The following is a 5,589-nucleotide window of genomic DNA, read 5'->3' on the forward strand; positions in this document are numbered from 1 at the left end:
CAACAAAAATTCTAACTAAGGCATAATTATAAATTATAATTATAAATTAGAGTAAAATACTATTATATATCTGCCTATATCATATTTTAACTTACAGCAAGAATCATAGACTATTCACATTATTCCTAGATTATTGTAATACTTTTCTAAGCCTCTCACTATTTTAAAAATATTTGGCTATGAGTCAGTACCTTGACACAATGGTATTATTCCTGTCCTAAACAGATCAACAGGTAAAATACAGATTACTTAGTAGTTTATCCTTTTATTGTGCTTCTTTGTTTATTTGTTTTAATATATTGCTCATCCTAGAAATAAAAGCACAGTGTTGATATTAAAAGGCCTTTGCTGTTCCCAGGGAAGGGAAGCAATCACATTTGCTATGCATGAGAAAGACAGGGTGCCATACGTGAGCCACTTGTCTATGTTTATGGCTCTGTTAGGTCCCGCACATAGTTTCTTGGTTATTTTCATTATTGCAGACCAGACAGGGAAGAAATTATCTTTAATGTGGTGTTACATTGAATGAATCATACTTTACAAGCCATTCTTGTCAGCCCATAATATAAACTAATCTTTTAATAAGACACTGTGTCCTTCCACACAGTTCATTGAAGTGCACAGAGCTTTGAGTCTTAATTGGAACTGATTGTCTTTTTCAAAGGTGACCTTCCAACCCTAACTGCAGTCCAAGTTCATCTACCTATTTTATCTGTATGTTTCCAAACATTGTTTTTTATGAACCACAGAGCACTAAGCAAAGTATTATTATTAGTCCAAATTTCCAACATAAAGCAAGACCAATCTTCAAATTGTAAATAGTTATTTGCTACCTAGACAGCAGCTGTGAACAGATAACTGGGCCTAAAGCAATAGCTTGTCTATGTAGTATAAATACAATACATTCATATTTAATTTCCTATTTATTTATTTTGGTGAAAAACTAAACCTCAAAAACTCACTTTAATTGCAACCTAACAGCGCCAGGTGCAATGTCTGGGGACAGACTCTGGGTACGGTGCTGTGTGGCAACCACATACTCACACACAGCTCTGAGAAGGCCCCCAAGGGGGACTAACCTTTAGGGACTGAGCCAAGGGAGGGGGGAAGGGGCATCCCCAAAATGGGCACAGGGGTACTTCATAGTGGAAGGCATTACTTCTTGGCAAAAGTGATCTTCATAGTATTGTTTTGTGTGATCTTAAAGTCTTGCAGGGCATCTCGTGCTGCCCCAGTCTGCACTTCATTGTCAAACTCCAGGAAGGCGATGTCATGGCGCCTAGGGACCAGACGCACCTCCTTGAAGCCTGGGAACTGGTTGAAAAGCATGGAGAACATGAGCTTGTTGGTCTCCTCAGGCAGGTTGGTGAGGAACAGGATGTGATTGGGTGGATTCTTGGAGAGAGGCTGCGCAGGTGGCATCTGCCCAGGCATGAGCTGCTGTGGGGGCATGGCCCCAGGGGGTATCTGGCCAGGAGCAAGGCCTGGTGGCGGGATGATGCCAGGTGGTGGTGGCATGTAGGGAGGCTGTCCTGGCATGTGGTTCATGATGGAGGGTGCCTGAGTCATCGGTGGCATGCCCAGTACAGGCTGGACAGCACCCACCACTGGGGCAGATGCCCCACCCTGAACAGCCTTTCAGGCAGGAGGTGTCTCCTGACTCTTGGGCTTCCTCTTCTCTCATTTGCGATCTTTTTCCACAAAGGTGCCCTTCATCTTGGCAATGATGTCCTAGTCAATCTTTGCGTACTGGATACGCATGGGCTTGTCATAGAAAGGGGAGCCCTGCATGGATGCAGGGTGTTGGTGGTGCTGCTGACCTCCTTGAAGATGACGAAGGCCTGGCCCCTCATCTTCAGGCTCCGAGACACCAGGATATCCAGGATCTGGCCNAACTGGGAGAAGATGGCATACGGGGACTTCTTTTTTTTTTTTTTTTTTTTAATATTTTTTATTACGTATTTTCCTCAATTACATTTCCAATGCTATCCCAAAAGTCCCCCATACCCTCACCCCCACTTCCCTACCCACCCATTCCCATTTCTTGAGCTCATCTTTCTTGATCTTCTCATTGAGATTGTTAATATAAATAGAGTGGTTGGGACGGGTCTCGGGAACTACCATGGTGTGAGATGTTCAGGTACGGCTTAAAGAGGAGGAAAAAGCGACTTTAGCCCTATGTTTCCCAATTTCTTTAGTCCAAATGGCTGATCTTAATTTCCTTTTGATACTCATAGTTTTAAAGGTAAGCCATATGAGATTCCCCCTTTAAAATGATGTTACTATCTCTTAGTACATTTGACAAGGAAACTAATTTACATTTTCACATTTAATTTTCCCCATGTTCTAATTTAAGTCAATTTCCTTATAGTACATATAATTAATTTGTATAAAATTTAATGTAACTTGTATAAGATGTATTTTGAGTCAACACACACACACAGGTATGGAGGGAAGGGCATTAAGCTATATATAACTTATTATCTAGAAAACAGTATATACAAACAACATTTTATTGTGGAGACAGACCTCAATAACTAGAATTACTTCAAAGTTCTTTTTTTATATATTTTTTATTTTACATTAGATATTTTCTTTATTTATGTTTCAAATGTTATCCCCTTTCCTAGTTTGCCCTCTGAATATCCCCTATCCCCTTCCCCCTTCCCCTGCTCCCTAACCTACCCACTCCCATTCCTGGTCCTGACATTGCCCTATACTGGGGCATAGAGCCTTCACAGGACTAAGATCCTCTCCTCCCATTGATGACCAACTAGGCCATTCTCTGCTACATATGCAGCTAGAGCCACAAGTCCCACTATGTGTTTTCTTTGATTGGTGCTTTAGTCCCAAGGAGCTCTGGAGGTACTGGTTAGTTCATATTGATGTTCAAAATTCTTTTAAATCAGATTTTATTTATTTATTTATTTATTTATTTACTTGTTTATTTAATCTGTCAATATATACACGTGTATACAATTGCATATGTGGGCATACATATTCTGTGATGCCTTAGAGGTGAGAGGGTAACATTAGGAATCAAGTCTATCCTGCAAAATGAGTCTGAGACATCAAACCGAGGTCTTCAGGCTTGGAGACCACCTCATTACATCCTACAGCATCTTCCCAGCTCAGAAGTCCTTTTTTAAAAAAGTGTTTAATATAGCTTATTATGATAAAATATCACATTTATATTAGATAGGAAATCATTGTTTCTTTATAACAATTGTACATTAAGTAAAGAAGTTTCTGTCCATAGTCTTTCTTTTTAGTACAATATCCTAATTAAGAATGTTGAAAGCTTCTTGGGTTATTTTCCATGTTTGTGACAGAAATAAATACACAAACTATCTGTTGAAGTTCTGATTTATATGATCAAGAATATATGTAAAGAAATGAAAAAACAGTATAATTTTAACTGCTTAGAATATTTACATAAACACTTTATGACAACTTATTAAATGTTTACAACTATTGAATTCCTGATAGTGTTCCTACTTCTGTTGACATACCCACAGGGTCATACCTATTAGGGTAGAAATTTCTGATGCCAAATGATTACAACTTATATTATACCTGTGTAACTGGCAGAGTTTATTTTAGCAGTTTAGTAGAGTTTGTTTAGTACAGTTGATAGTAAAGTTTATACATATAGAAATAATTTTCTTAAAATTACAAAGTTTCTATTATGCCACACATAATTATGAGACACTAGGGGCCTAATTCGCTCCATGTACAGTTAGTTGTTCATATTTGTCTACAGAACCTAATATATGTATTCAGAAACTGGTGTAAGAACAAGTAACTTTCCCTAAATAGTCTGTGCAGATAAAGCTTTGATGAACACGCCTATCACCTAATTACAAGTTTGTATTTCTAGTCCCACTGAGGTGTACCAATTAACAGAATTAGACTTTAATTCCAAGAAACATATTAGACCTAATTAGTGGATATACTGCCTGCTCTAAATTTTGTTTAACCCTTGATATAGTGTGTGGATGTATATTTAATACATATTCTGTTATGTTTTGTGAGTTAAAAAGTATTTTCATAACTTCTGTTACAGGCTATGATTTTAAAAAGTGAAGCTGAGTATAAATATGACATCTTCACATGACACATTATTGTTAAGATTTTGAAAAAAAAGGAATTTATAAATTTTCAGGTGAATGGATGGACTTTGAAACGATCGTTTTGAGTGAAGTAACTCAAACATCAAAGGACAAATGTTACATGGTTTCTTTACTTAGTGGATGCTTGCTTTGCATCTCCAGCTATGTGTGTTTCAGTTGGAATATTCACAAAGGTCAGGGGACCACTAAGGGCCATCTAGGAGACTTTCAAAGGATGGGAGACAGAAAGCAGTAGTAAAAAGGGTAATAAGAGGGGAGAGTCAGGGTAGAGGATAAATATGGAGGATACATAGCACAGAAGACCTTAAGAACATCATATAAAAACCTACTATCCCAGGGATTTCCTAATATAATTATGTTTACAATGGAATCACCATAGAAGAGGGTGACAAGCTCTCAACTAGACACCATAGGTTAACAAATAGAAAGCCAGGTATTAATTCCTTATTTTGGAGTTTTTCACTAGTGAGATCCCATAGACCCTCAAACATTATAGGATACTGTCAATTCTCTTGACTACCTTCCAATACTTGGTAGTAAGACCCTATTGCTAAGCACATTACATGTGCAAGTCATAAAACATGAAGAAATCAACCTTATTTTGCCCTGGAAGCTTCACCCCTACCTCCCAGCTTTCATTGTTCTACCTGATTCTATGCAGCGCACTAGAGGTGGAAATTTATCACTGATCATGTCTGGCTGGGAACCATACAAACTACAGTGATGATTAGCTTGGCAAGACATGCTCACCAATGTAATAGTGGTGTAAGCATCATGGGAATAATCAACTATTTTCTGCATGAAGTTAAACTCTACTCCATAAGATGAAACCCATACTTGGCACCATTATCAGGGCAACAACTTAGGGCTAGACTGGACCTAGGGCGGAAAAAATCTACTATTATCATTCTGCTAAATTGATATAATATTAAACTGACTCCTAATGACTTTTCTTTACATAAATAGATTAACATGTCTTTCCACTGATGGTAGTTAACATAGAGGTCTACAGCTTGCCAAGGCACAGCATGGGGTTCCCAATGGAGGAGCTAGAGAAAGGACCCAAGGAGCTGAAGAGGTTTGTAGCCCCATAAAAGGAACAACAATATCAACTAACTGGTATCCCCAGAGCTCCCAGAGACTAAGCCACCAACCAAAGAGTACACATGGCTCCAGCTGCATATGTAGCAGAGGATGGCCTTGTAGGACATCAATGGAAGGAGAGGCCCTTGTTTCTATGAAGGATCTATGCCCCAGTGTAGGGGAATGCCAGGACCAGGAAGCAGGAGTGGGTGGGTTGGTGAACAGGAGGAGAGGGGAGGGAATTGGGGGGTTTCAAATGGGAAAATAAGAAAGGGGATAACATTTGAAATGTAAACAAAGAAAATATCTAATCCAAAGAAAGAAAGAGAGAGAGAGAGAGAGAGAGAGAGAGAGAGAGAGAGAGAGAGAGAGA

At 38.7% G+C, this 5,589-nt stretch overlaps 1 pseudogene; it reads right to left on the reverse strand.

The window, feature by feature from the left end:
- Positions 1 to 1,155: 1,155 nt before the first annotated feature.
- On the reverse strand, positions 1,156 to 2,124 carry LOC110303602 (annotated as a pseudogene).
- Between the last annotated feature and the right edge of the window lie 3,465 nt (positions 2,125 to 5,589).

The sequence above is a fragment of the Mus caroli genome, chromosome 1, assembly GCF_900094665.2.
Source record: "Mus caroli chromosome 1, CAROLI_EIJ_v1.1, whole genome shotgun sequence".
In the NCBI taxonomy this organism is placed as follows: Eukaryota; Metazoa; Chordata; class Mammalia; order Rodentia; family Muridae; genus Mus; species Mus caroli.